The 16,864-nt window shown below is 36.3% G+C and overlaps 1 protein-coding gene across 1 annotated transcript in view; it reads left to right on the top strand.

Moving 5' to 3' along the window:
- The window catches only part of Atf6 (activating transcription factor 6), a 200,344-nt gene that overhangs the window by 159,758 nt on the left and 23,722 nt on the right, over positions 1-16,864 (top strand). The window lies entirely within an intron of this gene.

Raw genomic sequence — 16,864 nt, 5'->3', positions numbered from 1 at the left:
AACAAAATACAAGTAATACTCTGATAACGTTGAGGCTATCTGAATGAAGGTGTTAGGATATAGTGTACATGCCTAGAGTCTAGAAGGAAAAAATAAGACAAGCACAGAAATCACTGTTCTCCAAAGAGAAATTCCCACAAGTAATATACAAAGTACTAAAAAAGAAATTAGTTAAGAAGAGATTACTTCCATCTGGGTTTTTCATGGAGCCAAGAAATAACTTTCTCCCAGCTGTGTGTAATAAATGAGCACAGTATATATTATTGACAGATTGCTTTCTCTGACATGACACATTGGGCTTATTGAAATAATAGCATTGACCTTTCTGAGGTCAGTTTATCTGGCATTATAGAACTACTGGTAATTTTCTGTTTAGTATTAAATACCTCATAGTCTACGTGGAAACTTAAGTGAAAAGCCCTTTGAACTAATCTGCAGTTGAACTAGTCCACATTTTGATTGATGATAGTAATTAAACCATTCAACAAAAATATGAGTACAAATAAATACAAATTGAAGCACTGGATTTTGGGAGAGATTCTAGGTAAATTACAGTAAAATTCAGTCTTTAGGGAACAGAATTTTCCATTATATATTTAAGACTACAAAGGACTATAGAATTTTATAGTCCTTCATAGAGCTCAATACAGATAGCTTAGCAGAAATACTTGAGACAATTTACGGATATAAAACATAAATCTTTTTGTTAAGGCATTAAAATGATGGCATTTACTTAGTCTTACAAAGATGTTCAGAACAAATTTAAGAGAAAAAGAACCCTGACACTGGAAAGAACATCTCTTTTTCAGTAAAGTTATTCATGGAATTATCATACTGCCACCTGAAGGAGGACAGTATATTCCAAAATGTATTGCGCTATATTCCAAAGAATATCATTAAGATATCTCATTTATTCTCATTCCATAGGCATTTAGGTTTCTCTGCTTGAACTATAATAAATTAACTTTGGTCATTTCATGCTCAGATTATTTTCTAAGCTTCATCAAGGTAGAGTTCACTTAATTTTGTTCCTCTGATACTAGGTTCTTAGGCAAGAGAATGCCTGCATTTATTTCATAATAGTGACTTGGCTAGTTATATTAAGCCAAAAACAATAAGATGCTGTTTGACTCTATTTATGTTGGCCAGGGGACTAATTTTTGAAGATGAGTCTTTCATGGATTTGGAAAATACAATCATTAGAGGATATTTATTTCTTTTTAATCTGTTCCAGATTCTTCATAAATTTTTAAAAATTTATTTTTAAGATATGTAATACAATTAGAAAAATTAAGATTTAAATTCAAGAAAGACTGAGAACATGCTATGTGTTGAGTACTATGCCACATCCTCATCTTCTTTGAACAGTCCCTTTACCCACTTACTCTGAAGACACTTTTCAGATTAGAGCCTCATTTTTCTTCCTTCCTCATGTAGCTCAAAGCTTGCAGGGAGGTGAGCAGCAGCCTTACTACCCACCATAGCTTCCAAATCCCTCTCCTCTTTCTCCTGTCTCCCCAGCGTGTGTCAAACTTTGCTTCTCTAACCCTTCTTTGTTGCGGTCCTCTCCCACTGTCGCCAGCAACTGTCTAGTGCTGCTTCTACCAGCTCTTTGCATAACTTTGCCATCACACAGAGGACTCAGCCAGTGTTCGAGCAGTTTTTGATCCAGTCTTATTTTCTGCCACCGCATCCTTCCATCTACATTGTTATAACCTATACTTTATCACCCTCAATAATGGCACTTCCTTTGAAATCTACTCCTCAGATGTCCTACTCCCTGTTAGTCCCTTACTTAAAATCACATTCTACCTATTTTTTTCCGTTTACAAATCTCCAGTCCTTTGACCCGACCAGCTTTTCACATTCTGAATGCTCATGTGCTCCTCCTTACCCAGGCTTGATCCCATGGTTCCCTAGTATCATCACTGTAGCAAACTCCCCTTACTCCTTGATTCCGTTTATTTTTTTAGCTCTCATTCGCCTGGAAAAAAAATCCAGCCTAGTTAAACCCAAACATTCTTTTTGTGCCTGCTCTCAGCAGCTGAAAATAGCTAGGAAATATTCAGTCAGGATAAGTAGATTCACTTCAAATTCAATTCTGCTGGTCTTTGTTAATAAATTTACTTTCCTTCTCTCTGAAGCAAAAATTTCTCACCTGCTTTTCTAAAATCTCTAACATCCTTTCTCCCCATCATCTCAACTGATGAACTCACTGGAAGCTAATTAAGAAAATAGATGTAACGACAGAAGAGCCACGTCATGTTTCCACTACCACTGGCCCAGCTGCATTTACACCCTCACACACTGCCTTCCCTCTTTTTGCCCTGAAAGAAAAGGTGCTTCTTTTGGGTTCTAAATCCTGGCTTTACTGCTTACCAGCTATGTATCACTGGACAAGTAAATTAACTTGATCTATAAAATTAAGTTTTATAGATGAAGGAACCTAAGTTTCTTCATCTATAAAAGGAAATATTAGTAATACCTTCCCCTTGGGGCTGCTATGAAAATTAAATGAGTAAAAGAGCTTTAAATAGTAAAAGAGCTTTACCTATTTTCAAGTTAGCTGCTGTGTTACCACCATTGTTGTTGTTGTCATTATCACTATCCTCTAAGGTGACTTCTTCCTTTCGAGCCCCTACTATTCACTTGCTAACACATTCTTGAAGTTTTAAAGACTTTTCTCCTGCATTTGTTTATTCCTTCTTTTGGCCACATGATCAATTTCTTCTCTTCTGCATCATTCCTATCAGCATACAAAATGTCTTACTATTACTGTTGGTAAAGGGAAACTCCTTGCTCTATATCCTATTTCTCTGCTGCCCTTCACAGCAAAAGTTTTGAAAGGATTACATGTATTCACCCATTCTACTTCTTTATTTTCCATCTTGCCTATGTTTTCTTTTACCAAGATCTTACCCCTTCACTCCACTGAAATGTTCTTGCAAGAGTCATCATGACCAGGAGCTTGCCAAAGTCAAAGATCATATTTCCATTCCCATCTTTTTTTTTTTTTGGTACCACGAATCAAACTCAGGACCTTGTGCTTGCCAGGCAGGCACGGTGCTGCTGAGCTATATCCCAGCCCCTCCATTCCCATCTTATCTGACCTCTCAATAGCATTTGTACACCTGGCTGGTGCCTCTTTGTCCCCTAGTTATTGTTTTCCAAAACTGTAAATTTATAGAAAAATTAAAAGACAAGCACAGTATCACCAATTGCTAACATTTTCCTACAGCTGTTTTATCTCTATCCACATTCACTTTTTAAAAACCATTTGAGACTAACTTGCAGACATCCTGACACTTTACCCCTGAATATATAAGAATATATTTCCTACAAAAAGGGCATTCTCTTACATAGCCACAATGAAACGACTGCACTATGAAGTTTCAAACCAGTTTTACATGGGTACACTACAGCTTGATATATAATCTATATTTGCCCCCAAAATGTTCTTTATAGCTCTTTTTTTTATTATTCAGGATACAAAGATTATACAGTACAGTCAGCTGTCCTATACCTTTTTGGTTTCCTTTACTCTGGAACAATTCCCCTACCTTCTTTGTTGTCTTTCATGACATTTACATTTTTAAAAATTAGACTTACCACTTATTTACAATAAAAGTTACCATTTTTACACATACAATTTAATGAGTGTTGCCAAATGTAAACCACTGTGAAATCACCACTTCAATCAGGATATAAACATTTCCAAAAGTTTCCTTCATACTCTTTTCCAGTTGGTCCTCTCTGTATATTTTTGATATTTCATCTTTCTTGAAACACTTCATTTTCTAGGCTTTCTTGATACCATGGCTTGTCTCATTTTTCTCCTCTTTCTCCTCAGTTAGCTTTGCCAGCTTATCCTCTGAGAGAACAGGAATCTTATTTCTTATGTCTGTCACTTAGCAGAGTCTCCTCAGCACCTGCTGTGTTGTAGAATGAGGCACTTTGATCCATGCCACTCGTGTGGTGCTCAGCTGCTAGCTAAGCATATCTTCACTTTATAACTGGAGACATTAAGCCTGAAGAAAATAATTTGTACCATTTATATGAGCCACTACATAGCAGAGCCAGAATTTAAATACATTCTATAAAATATCTTCTGATTAGTTATTATATTGCTGTTTTGGTATTAAAGACAGATGTGCAAGTATTGAAAATATTTGGGACTCCAAAACTTAAGAAAGATTTTTATATCATTTTATCCCTTTGGAATAATGTTAAACACACTCATTCAGAGCAGTACAGTATAATATAATATAGCATTTGGAATTTGATAGGAATGTGTTAGTTGAAAAACTGTGGTAAATATTATTTGGTCATTACTTTGTGATCTTTTGAAACCATTTTCTGTTGATTATGTAATCAGTAACTATTAGCAGGTACCCTTTATTCTGAACTTTTCAAGTGTAAAATAATTAAAATGTTTAGTAGGCTACCTGTATACTACATTGACTGATATTTAGAGTTCACAGAGAAGAGTGAACTAAAATTCAACCTCCTTTTCAGCAATTGTTCTACAAAGGAAAACATGGAAAAAGTTGACCTACAGGAAACCATAGTCCTGTGTACTCTTCAAGACCCAGAGATAGATTTCTTTGACTTACGAGACAAATGAATTTGATAAACTGTATTCTAATTATGTAACTTATAATATGGAGAAAATAAGTTATGTAGGCGCAGAAAGTTTGAGAACCTGTTTACTGAAAGAGGAGAGGCAGTGTGAGGATATCCTTTATATCAGATTGTTTTCTTCCTGAGCAATATAAGAGTTTGAGAAAGTTGAATAAAATATATTTATGGTCATTTCTGAGTTCAGAAGTTACTTGGAACTTGGAAATAAAATGAGTTGTGGATGACCACTCTCTGTGACTTAATGGAACCTGCCCAATTTTGGAGAAAGTGGAAAAGGACAAAGTGGAGACAGAAAGATTTTATAGAGCACCTGGTTCTTGTAGTACACTGGATGACAGTATTTGGGAAGAGGAATTGGATTTTCCAATTTCAACAAAGTAAATTACATTTCCAGGTCAACATTGGGTCCTAAACTATACTATATGATGATTACACTTTGTGATTTTGAGCTGCGGAAAAAAAGTTTAAGAAGTAGCAAAAGAGAATAGGGTATGGAATGAAGTTAAGGCCACTTAGAAATTACTAGCCACATCATTCTGTGGTCGCTGTGCCAATTTTACTTTTGTAATTTTCTTGTTCTTCATTTTGTATCTATTTAAATTCCTTTGTCTCATAAGAGAGTTGAAAATTAGTTTAGTTACATTGTGAGAAGGAAAGTCTTTGCAAAATTATTGAAATAAAAACTATGTATGTATTTTAAAGGGTTTTTAAAATAATTACATGGTTAGTATAGAAATGGATGACAAATTAAAAACCATTGCTGAGTTTTAAAAAAAGGAATTCTGGAAGTTTGGCTTCTCATAGTGTAAGTAAACATTTCCTGCCTTTAAATTATGTCCATTTACGATGTGGTAAAACTACTTATTTCCTGTCTTTGACTCTTGATAAATAATTCAACAAGATAGAACATAGAAGAAGGTTTGTTTGTTTTTAAAAATAATAGCTACTTTGTAGACATCTTTCATCAGGGAAGAAACTTCTTATCAGCAGATACCATGTGTTCCATAATTTGACTGTTTACACTGATTGGTTTTTACTATTCTCTTTCCCTTCTGTATGGCGTGTAACTGTTAGTGTGGTGCATAAGTAATAAAACTGTACTATTACACTAATTTACCATATTATTATTAAGGGCCTAAAATGAGCAAATGATTACCAGGTTAAACTATGATTATATTGAATCTCAAAGGAATTTCCATGTAAAAGAAATCTCAAAAGAATTTACAAGCAATAAATAGTGTGTAAATACCAGTGCCAGCACATGAAACACATTTTCAGTGGGAGAAGGCATAACTGAAGGGCAGAGCAAACCAACCAAGGCAATGTGTTGGTTTTAATAATAAGAGAATGTTGATACAACTGCTTTTGATGATCACAGTTTTGTGGAAGTGGCTACCCCAAAGCAAATATACTGGCCTGCACAAATAGGCTGGTTGCCTAGCAGGCTGAGAGTTGTGCCTTTTCCTCATAATTTCATTTCTCCTTAGAGGCTTACAAGTTATCTGGTTTTAAAAATGTTTTTGCAGCCTTGTATTTTCATTGCCATTGTTCTATTTCATAATTCCATCTAGAAAGTTGAAAGGAGTCTTCTCTTAAAACAATGTTTTCATTTATCTTAAACACATAAAAAAAATTATAGCTTCTCAGACTTTTCACTTATTACTAAAACCAGTAGTAAAATTCCCACACTAGGATTTTCCGTTAAGAAAAGGAGAAAAATCACACTATTCACCTGGAAAAAAAAAATCTTTATTTTCATTGAACAGAATTCACTAGTTAAGCGTAACTGGCAATTAACATGATGAAAGTGAACATTCAATATACTAACACAGTAGGTAAAATTTTGGAAAGACCTATGCTTAGATGTTGAGCCATTGGACTGATTTTATAGTTTTCTAAGGGAGACAGAATATAACTCAAATTGTCTTTAGAATTTGGGTACAGTGAGGCCCAATTCCTCAGACCTCTGTGGTTCCCCCCACCATTAATGATAATGTAACCAGCTAAGCCTAGTTCAGTAGTGATACTTTAGATCAGTTCTAAGACAGAAACAATATAACAATTTTTTAAAAAATCAGTTAGGTACAAGGTAGTTTAAATTCCCAATGCCTATAGTATGAATAAAAAATAAAACGAATATGATAGATAATAGAATTTTGATGGCTAACATTAGTTGGTACCTTGGGAGATAAAACATGAACTGGAACATAAAGGAAACTTAGAATTTGGATATAAGGATATGGGGAGTATAAAACATTTATTTATTTAAGGATTTAATCTATAAGTTAGTAAAACCTAACAAAAGTTTAACTTAAATAAATTGAGTTTTTGTTTTTTAATATATTGAGATGTCCATAGCAAATAACCACAATGAACCAATCCACTTGCTAGTGCAGACTGAACAATTTAAGGATGCTAAATTAATCCTACTTTCCAAGATTGCTGAATTCTCCTGTCTTTTTTCAGTTGATCATAGCATGACTGCTGCAGCTCAAGGATCAAACTTGTATTCCAGGCGGATAAAAGAGGAAGGCATAGTTTCTGTCAGGAAAAGATTTTGTGTAGAGTTCTTTGAGTAAAGAAGTGATGGGTATTGGTGGAGAAATGAACATCTGCTGCTTGCTGCAACACTCCCTCATGTGTTAAATTGGGATCAAGTGAGGTATCTGGGAAGAAGCAGTAAAGAGAGAATTCATGTTTTGAATTAAGTGCTCTCTTTCCTTTCTGCTTCTCTTTTAGTAACTAGATGCCATCTATGCTAGTGTCTCTTCCTTCCCCTTGGGTTGTCAGGCTCCTCCTTTAGCCCCTCAGGTTTTTAGAGGAGACAAAGTTTATGGATATGGAGTTGGGTAGAAAGGAATATAGAGTGAAGATCTGATGGAGAAAGTAAGGGGCTGAGCTCTGTTGCTTTTTCTCTACTTCACTGTGGCCATGGTTGGTGTTACTGAGATCAGCCTCCTATCTGCACTGCTGCAGTAGCATCCCAGCTGGTCTGCCTAATTTATTATTTTTCTGTCTTAATCCCCAAATCAACCCTGCATACTACTATCAAGAGAAGTTTTCCTTATGTGATGCTTTTATAATGTCATTATGCTTTTCAAAAGCCAGCAGTGGATTTTCAGTGTCTGGAGTAAAATCTAAATGTTGTGGCCTGGTATTAAAGGTCCAAGCTACTACTCTACCTACATCTCACCAGGCTGCCTTCTACCCCTAGTCCATTCAGTGTGTATCTACTTGTTCATTCAAGAATATTTACTCACTGAGAACCTATTTTATGCCAAACACAAAGGTTATCAACACTGAATAAGGTGTACCTCGTTCTCATCTGCTAAAGCGTTTAAGTGGAAGAAACAGAAGAAAACAAATAATAACAAAACAATTGTAGGCGCTGGGGATTTAGCTCAGCGGCAAAAGCGCCTGCCTGGCAAGCACAAGGTCGTGAGTTCGGTTCCCGGTACCGGAGAAAAACCAAAAAAAACCAGTTGTAGCTTGTGATAATTTGGAGGAAAGAAGCCTGTGCTGTGATGAAATACAATGGGGGATGAGGGGTAAAGAAAGCCACTTTTGTTAGATGATGAGGAGAGAGCAGTTAAACCAAGACGTGAAGGATGAAGGAGCCCACAGGGAGAAGATTTCAAGCAGAGGGGAAGCAAGAGAGCAAAAGTCCTGAGGCAGGAAAGAATGTGTTAGTCTTATGAAGTGGATGGTACAAGAGTAGGAGAGGGGTAGGAAGAGGTGACAGTGATATGAGGTAGGGTTGGGCAGTGGGGCAGGAGCTAGGTCAGGCAGAGAAGTGTAAGGCCATGGTGAAGAGTTTAGATTTATCAGTGTAGTGGGAAGGTGCGAAGGATATTGAGGATGGGGAACTGCTTGATCTGATGTATATTTAAAGAGATCACTCTGGGTGCCTTTGCACATGTGGCCATCTCCTGGCTTGCTGCCTTCTTCCCTCTATGCTGCTTGTCTCTGACCCATCCTCAAGATCTAGCTGAAATCCTAGTGTCTGAACAACTTTTCCTTACTTGTATAGGCTACTAGGTCATTTCTGTAGCTCTCATAGTATCTTTCCTCCACTCAGTACAGCTATACCCTTCTCTCATTTATGAATTTATCTTATACTACTCAAAGATAATCACCTCCAGTGTGTTATACTGTCCATATTTATCTCAGTCTCTTCCTTCTTCCCATCCCATGCCCAAAGAAATGCTCCATTACTTAATTTTTAGCTCTTGAAGTTGTTAGTGTATCTATTTTGAACTCTTCCCAAACTTTTAGGTTGTTTCTTCTGAGTCTTAGGTTGCTTCTTCTGAATCTTTTTCCATAAAGCAAACTTGAAAATAGATACTTTAAATGGGGAAAAAAACCCCAGAATAATAGAGTTGCCTTTATGTACTTGAAATATTACCAGTTTGCTGAGAATGAATATTGACTTGATGATTTTTTGGCAGTCGCACAGGTAATGTTTCCTATGAGTAGTTTGTCAGTTTTGGTATCTGATGTATTAATTAATTATTTAATATATAGGAACCCTCACCAGCCCCCAGAGGTTTAGATTAAAGTTGCCTGCTATCCATCTTCTAGGACATTAGTACGTACTTGGCCGTGAGGAGCCAGTTGCTAAGCTCGCTGTACCTAACTGACCTTAGACTGTCGTCATTGCCTTCAGTGAGATCACTTTCACTTTTTCTTGTGGCAAGTCTGTTTCTACTCAAACAAATGGTTTAGCTTTCAGTAAATAAAAACTAGAGATCAGCATCTATTTAAGCCAATAAAGTCCAAGCCTCCTTCTAACTTGAAAATATGAATTTTTTTTTCATTTTATACATATTAGACTTCTCAGAATGGCTTTGTCTTTGTACTGGAAAACCAAGAACCTTGTAGTTTGTCAGAATATTAAACTATTTCACATAATATCAAATTTCTGTTTTTCAAAAGAACTGCTTAATAAGCACAGGTTCAACTCCTCTGTGTATTCTCTTTTGCAGTGAGACCAACCAGGGATCATAACTTTTTGTGGAGTGTTACATAGGCTTTCCAGCACTTGTATGATAATTTCTTTGTTATTTAAGACATCTGCAAGTTAGGGATAGGGCAGTGGGCCAGCATCACTTTACATGTCAAATTTCTGTTCACATTAAGAAATACCCTTCCTATTGAGCTCTTCTAATAAAGATTAGAAAGCCCTAAGAAATATATATTTTGATTTTTTGAAGTCTAGAATCTTGAGAAATCTGAAATCATACAGATACAGATTTTTAATAGGCAGTCACATGTTGAAAGAGAACTTTGCTTTGAGAATCTTGGGGAAATCAGGCAAGAGTTGCCTTTAAACTCAACCAAATATCCAAAGAAATATTTTCCTCCAAATTTGCTACATACTTTTTGGAAAAAAATTCATACCTTAAATATAAGATTTAGATTAAATAATGAGACACATGTGAACTGTAAAATCGTTTGTTACTTGGAAAGCACTTGTTAAGAAAGCCATATAAGCAGCTTCTTTGAAGATATCAGAAACCTGTCTTGTTCTTTTCCCTCTACTTTCTATAAAAGACAGCACCACAACCATTGATAATGTCCTACTACACTGTCTGTAATTCAGTGAATCCCCCTATTGCTATGTTGTCCTTCTTTTACTCTTTAACATAAATAAATAAATAAATAAATAAAAGACAGCACCATATGGGAAATGTGATCTACTTAACATCGTTACAGCATAGATTAAGACAAATATCCATTAATACCATGCATTCAAGCCATAAAATGCCAGGATTGAAGTGGCTTTAGTACAAAGCTAGCCATGCCAAAGGATTTGCATTCCTCTGTGTAACAGTTTGCTCAGTGGCCAACCAGCTGAAATATAATCAACTCAAGGGTACAGACATTCTGCTTTGAACAGCTCTGGCAATTTGAAAATTGTTCCTTTTCTGTATCTTCCTTGCTAAACCCACAAATCCATAGGAGTATATGGGTATAATCTTTCTTCTGCATGACAGGCTATTTGCACATTGTATACCTCCCGAGTCCTCCATTGTATACCTTCCAGTTTGGAGAAGCTATTGTTCTTGTGGCCTGATTTCATGGTGTCGCACATATGGTCATTCTCTTCTGAAGGGGCTGTGCTTTTTCATGTCCCTTTAAGAGTGCTTCCAGACTGTATCGAGTATATTTCTATTGGTGAAACAACAGTGTTGTCTTTTCAGTGAAATTGTACATAGTGCTTTTTGTCAAATAGAATCCATTTATTGTTTTCACATACAATACTATCAAGCCATATCTTCATTCTGTTTGCTGATGGATTTTTCTAGACCAAAGTTCTAGACCATGTTGATTCTTTTTTCATTACGTTTCTCACTCAGCAAACATTCAGAGCAAGTTTTCCTAGGTCCATAGAGTAAGCTGGACTGGCTCCCCTGCTTCATATGCCTAGAATTCTCTGAATTCCCTCATTTTTGCAACATTCATTTCACTTACAACAGTAGTTTATTTTCTTTTTTTTTTTTTCCTCCGGTACCGGGAACCAAACTCACGACCTTGCGCTTGCCAGGCAGGAGCTTTTTGCCGCTGAGCTAAATCCCCAGCCCCAGTAGTTTATTTTCTAACTGCTATATTGTAGACTCCTTTAGGTTTGAGTCTTGTTTAATTTTCTTTGTTATTCTTAGTGCTTTACAAAAATAAGTGCTTAATATACCATAGCTGCTCAGAAATATTTGTTGAATTAAATATAGAAATAATTTATGTAAACCAGGCATCATCCTTTATGTGCAAGAGAAATATATATAACCAAAACATATACCATGATATTTGAATTGAATCTTGAAGATTGGCCAACTGAATGAGGAATTCTAAGCACAGGAACAGAATTAATAGAGATATCAGAGAAAAAGAAATTTGGAAAATTTAAAAGTAGAACTAATGTACATAGGCACTGAGATATATCTGAAGCTTTATAGGCAAGGAGAAACCAGTTCGTGGAGGCTTTATGTGAGTGACATGGATTAGCGTTTGATTTTATCCTATGAATAATGGGGAGCTACTAAAATGTTTTGAACAACAATGTATAGATTAGAAATCCTGCTGCTCTGACAAGAACAACAGTTGGGAAGTTGCTATCTAGGCAAGAATGTTGGCTACTTCATCTAAAAAAAGAGTTCTTTATGTTAGTTGTTTATTTCCTGCATAGCAAATTATTCCAACACCTAGCAGGTTTTTAAAAAATTTTTTAATTTTTATTTTTTTAATACCTAGCAGTTTTAAAAAATATCTTACACAATTTCTGGGAATCAAAAAGGTTAACAAGTTGGTTCTGGCTCAAGCTTTCTTTTGAGGTTGTAGTCAAGATGCTGTGTGGGGCTGAAGACTGGACTAGGTGTAAAGGATGTGCCTCTAGGTCACTCACATGGCTTTTGGTAGGAGTTCCTCACCATGTCCATCTCTCCTTGAGGTGCTCATGACATGACTTCCCTTAAAGCACCTGATCCATGAGATTGTGAAAGCAAATGAAAGAACTCCTCAGATAGTAGAAGCCACAATCATTTAGATGTAATCTAGGCAGTCACATCCCAGTACTTCTGCTGCATGCTTTTGTCTACCCAGAGCATCCTGGCATATTGTAGGAGGGGACTGTACAAAGGTGTGACTACCAGGAAGTGGATATCATTTGAGGGCATCTTAGATGCTCCCTACTGCACTAGCTTGTCATAGTGTACAAAAGATAAGTCCACAAGTCTGAAATATTTTGATGAATTATGGAGATAAGAGTACAGAATACTTCAATAGAAACTATCTTATTAGTCATTGCTCCCAGCTTTCTCTTACCAAATGCAAGTAAACAGCATTTGCTTGACTGAAAGGTAAGACAGTTAAGATCTCACTGTAAACATTAAGTAAGGGTTACTTTGTAGTCACTGCTTACTTTTCTGCTATAAGATATGATAATCTGGCTCCATGTTTGTTTTTATAGTGTAAAGCAATTGCAACTCAGTTTTACAGGTATGCTGTTTAATGCATAGCACTAAACTAAATAATGTATAGGTTTCAAGAGAAAATCAAGGTGTGATTCATGCCTTCAGGTAGTTAAGACTCTTACTGGGACACAGGCTATATATAATGCATAGGAAGTCTTAGAATTGGGAGGAACTTGGGCAATTTAGCACAACAGCCTCTTGATACATGAAGAAAACAGGTTGAAAGAGGTGAATGGCTGATCCAACACAGGTATTAATAGAGCTGAGACCAGAACATAGAGTTTTAGATCCTCAGAATACTTTAATTAAATGTGAAAGTAATTTGCTTATATCACAAAGAACATTCTTTGAAGACATTTTTATATTTGAAAGCAAAATGACTTAGTAGTTGACATGGGGAAGGGCAAGACACAAGTATGTTAGAAGACACTTTAGGCTTCTGTTGGAGGACGAACTCACTCTGTACCTGATTGCTTTGACTTTGAGCTAAATTAAAATACCTGGGTACATACAGGAAAAAATAATAAGCAGTGCCAAATCTCTTACATTTTTTAAACCAAAGACTACCATAATTGGAAGTGAAGTATTTATATAAATTTCCATATTTTAGAATAATAGATTCAATGAAAAAAAATTACCAAGTAAATTGTGAGTAAAAATAGTATGTAAGTACGTACTACATTGTTGGAAAAATAAGAGGGTAGAAATAAATAAAATGAAGCATTTTTAAGATTTAAAAATATTTGGCAGAGCTTTTTAAATTGCTTTTGACCATTTACTACCTATTTTACAAAATAGTTTTAGTTTGCAAGATCAGGTTCGGTCCCCCCCTTTTGATCACCTATTATGTAGATTAAGTGTGTCTCTGGGTTCTTTAACATAGATAATTTGCATTTGGTCCTCATTATCCCATTGTACTAGGGAGACAACTAAGAAATTAAGAGAACCGTAACTGAATTTTCTGCATAGTCTTTGCAATCCACTTGCCGTATACCAAGCACAACCTTTTAATAGTGTCTTCAACTTGTCCTTTACATACAGTGTGTGACTAAGGGAAGACAGAACTAAATACCAATTTGTCACTCTGACTTCAGAGTAACAGCTGCTATGTTTATGTTCTGGTCATCTATAAATGTTTGATGTTAGAACATAATGCGACATGATGGCCAACAAAAAGATGAGAAAATGAAGTCTTTTTGTTCATAAAAAGGTGAACTTGCTTACAGCTAGCTCCCTAGAGTTGCTATAATAAATCAGAAATGCATTCCTTCACCTCTGTATTAAAATATGAAGAAACAAATTAGAAAGCTGTAAGCTACAACTTTCTTGGCATTTTAAGGTTATCTAATTAAAGCACTTTTTATAAACATATTCCATCCAAATTTAGCACACACCAGTTTCAAAGTCTGCTTACTTTTCCCATGGCATTTAAACATACAAAAGCCTCCTTTTAAAAACATTTTTTAGTAAATAAATGTCAGTTACTTCCATAAACTAACCTGTCCCAGACCAACAGACTAGTTCTATATTCAAAATAAAACATACCATTTAATAGTAAAAATAAATAGTCTGTTTCTCACTAATGAATTTACTCTGTACATGAGAACTGGTTTGCATGGAGCTGATAAAATCCCCTGTTCTAAGAGTGAGTAATTTTTCACATTCTAGCAGGTGTGCTATCCTGTAGGCACTACCTTCTCCCTTTTATGCCCGGAAGCTTTATTTGGTGTGGAGTTGATAAGTACTGTTTTAGATAGCCAGTCCAGTTCCACAGTGATAGATAGTCATTGTTTTATGAATTTAGAGATACAACCATGTGTATATATATATATATATATATATATATATATATATCTTCCGCAGAAAAACTCACATTTTAAAGCTATTTTTTAGGCACTTGTATCAGTTAGTTTTCTTAATTTCAAGTGACAGAAATAAACTCTGGGTAATTTAAGCAAAATTTCTAGCAGGCCAGGGATCTGACTTGGTGGACCCTGAAACAAAAACAAAGCCCCAAATTATACTACAAAGCTGGTCATAAGCTACCATGTGCACAAAGGGTATAACTCAGTTTCTGAACTAAAGCCACGAGTGGCTCTTGCAGTGAGGTACCACTGCACCCTGGGCTGCCATCTTCTCCAGAGGAGTCTACATAGCCGTGGCCTCTATGCAGCCTGGAGCTGGTTCATGTGATGGGGGTGGAGCCTAGGCCACATACCTGCAGCCTTACTACAAAATATCAAGTACTTAGGTTTACATAATGGGAGATTTTTCTGAACCTAGGAAGTCTGACATTAAGTGTTACAAAACTTTTATAAGCTGCATTTTGAATAAGCAGAAAAGGTTATACACAGTGAGAAGTGAGAATGATACCCAAGGGAAAAACATGGTCACTAGTGGATTAACAAAATCCCTTAGTTTTTGCGTACTGATCAGGCCTGCAGTCTTCCAAAGAGTGGACGCTAGCAAAGGCTTAAAATAAAAGAGTCAAGTGGTATGATTTTAGGGCTCCAGGAGGTTCAAAACTTTCTAAAAGAATTCGAGATTCTCTGGGGGCTAAGACAAAGACCTTCTCTGGGCAGCCCATATTTATTTGGTTTTCAAACAAAGGAGGGGGATACTGAAGAAAACACTGGAATCTGAACAGAATCCTAGGAGACAGTTCAAAGGGTTCCCCAGGTAGTAAAGTATGCTAATTAGGAGACTATCTTATCTCCAGGTTGACCTTTGTTGTAGGAGTGTGGAGCCTGCAGCTGCATTCTCCTTTTAATTAATTGGGGTTGGAGCCAGGCATCCTCAGCTGTGGCCTTACCTTGTCCTTTGAGGCCACAAGGCTTCACAGGCCACTATAGGGCTCAGCCAGGACCAGTGGCTCACAGAGATTCACTTACTATGAGTCTGCTGCCCATCTCCAGACAAGGGGCTTAGGCCTTGGACAGACTCCCAAGTAAATATGGAAAGCCCAATTGGTTAATTTTAAATCCTGCTCAGAGCTGCTTCTTAGAGGTCTCCATCAAGTCACTTCATCCTTAATATCACCAAAGGAAGGAAAAAAATCTGTTTTCCTACCCATTTGACAAAACACAATGAAGGTCCAATAGTTTATATTCTCAGATGTTAATAAGTCCCTAAAGAGTATCGCCTCAACTTGAGGCCTATTTGCTGTGTGCAGGTATAGAAATGATCTCTCTCTGGAAGGGGTTAGACTCAGCATAACGTCTAGGAAAACAAGCAACATTTAGAGGCAAAGCTTGTACTTCTTACCCTGTTCAGCCCTTAACAGATGTGTGAGGCCGGGTGTGGTGGCACATGCCTGTAATCCCAGCACTCGGGAGGCTGAGGCAGGAGGATCATTGTGAGTTCGAGACCAGCCTGAGCTACAAAGTGAGCTCAAGGCCAGTCTGAACTCCATATCGAGACCCTGTCTCAAAAAAAAAAAAACAAAAACAAAAACAAAAAAAACAGATGTGTGACCTGTGAGCAAGTAGTTCAGTTAGAGTCCCATCTCTGAAATGAAAAGATTGAAGTAGGTGATGTTTAAAGTCCCCTCTTGGCTCTTGAATTCTGTAACATGGACATAATCAGCTACTGACAATTACGATTTTTGCTAAAGTTGGTTGTATATTTTAGAAGGCAAGTGAATCATGAGCTTACTTTTTAATGACAATAAATTTCCATGAACTCAAGAGAAATAAATCTCTACCTCCCACTTAGTTTAGTTGTTTTTTTCTTTCTTTTTTTCGAACAGTTGTGATTTCCCACACAGTGCAGTTTAGGCATTCAACTCTCAGCAGGGGAAATGCTCATTGAATTTATCATCAGTATATTTTGGCTTCTCTTTGTGAGAGTCTTTTTCATCTCATTTCAATAATCTATTTCTCAGATTTTAAGCCACAGCATACTGTATTCAACATTAGAAGATTAAGTCAGCTTTATGATAAGCAATTACAATGTTTTTTTCAAAAAGTTTTATTTCAATATTGAAATACAGGATTTTTCACATTTATTATAAAGTGAAAAATATTTGAGACAGTTTTTATCCACTGGTCAACTATTTTTCTGCTTTGATTCAGTTCATTCAGTGATGGAAAATTGTAGCAAATTGTACATTTAAAATAAAATGAAGGGCCAGGGGTGATGGAGGACACCTGTGTAATCCTAGCTAGTTGGGAGACTGGGGCAGGAGAATTAGAGGTTCAAGGGCAGCCTGGGCAATATAGCAAGACCTTGTCTCAAAATAAAAATATATATATATA

This window comes from Chinchilla lanigera, unplaced genomic scaffold (genome assembly GCF_000276665.1).
Source record: "Chinchilla lanigera isolate Chin_1 unplaced genomic scaffold, ChiLan1.0 scaffold00061, whole genome shotgun sequence".
Classification (NCBI taxonomy): Eukaryota; Metazoa; Chordata; class Mammalia; order Rodentia; family Chinchillidae; genus Chinchilla; species Chinchilla lanigera.
The sequence above is the reverse complement of the archived record's forward strand: the minus strand, read 5'-3'. Positions and strand labels throughout refer to the sequence as shown.